Source organism: Helobdella robusta (assembly GCF_000326865.2).
Source record: "Helobdella robusta unplaced genomic scaffold HELROscaffold_31, whole genome shotgun sequence".
Lineage (NCBI taxonomy): Eukaryota > Metazoa > Annelida > Clitellata > Rhynchobdellida > Glossiphoniidae > Helobdella > Helobdella robusta.
The window spans coordinates 1438298-1439393 of record NW_008704544.1 but is presented as its reverse complement, the minus strand read 5'-3'; positions in this window follow the sequence as shown (position 1 = coordinate 1439393).

The window sequence follows — 1096 nt, the reverse complement described above, 5'->3', positions numbered from 1 at the left end:
ACTGTCTTGTTTGGTTTGAATGATGACTGGCCATGCTAATTGCGGACAATTCTCTACAATTTAGTGCGACCGTGGTTACGACGATAACAAAAATTATGACGGTGAATACTAGAAGGATGACGATGATGATGATGATGACGACAACTCTGATGATGAAGAAGAAGAAGAAGATGAAGATGAAGATGAGGATGCTGATGAAGATGATGACGAAGAAGTTGAAGACAATGAAGTAAAAATAATGATATATAAATAAATATATATATATATATATATATATATATATTTATATATTTATATATATATATATATATTAAGGTACACAGAATACGCAATACATTCAACAAATGTTTGTATTAAACAACGGTACAGGTATTAATGGAAAAGTACGTATGAAACTGTACAAAGAATAAAACAAATTGCTCTAAGAGATATTTCATTTCTATTAAATGCATTGTTCGTTTGTATTTATGTATGTATGTATGTATGTATGTATGTATGTATGTATGTATGTATGTATGTATGTATGTATGTATGTATGTATGTATTTATATATGTATGTATGTATGTATGTATGTATGTATGTATGTATGTATGTATGTATGTATGTATGTATGTATGTATGTATGTATGTATGTATGTATGTATGTATGTATGTATGTATGTATGTATGTATGTTTGAAGTTACATTAATTAGGTGACTGAAGGCAAGTAGGAGGTTTTAAAAATCTTGTATTAACATTGTCGAACATTTTCGTTTGCTCTTGTTCATGATAATGATGTGGCTGTTGTTTTTGTTGATGGTGATGATGCTGTTGTTGTTGTTTATAATGATGAGGATGATTATAATGAAGCTGTTGCTCTTGTTTTTTGTTGATATTAATGATGATAACGATGTTTCTGTTGTTGTTGATGTGTGTGGTTTTTCGTTTGATGGCATTATTTTTGTTGTTGAGGATCTTTTAGTTGTTTTTAATAGCTTATTGAAAAAAAAGAAGAAGAAGAAGAAGCAAAAGAAGAATAAAAAGAAGAAGAAGAAGAAGAAAAAGATTATGATAGTGATGATGATGAAGATGATGATGATGTTGTTGTTGTTGGT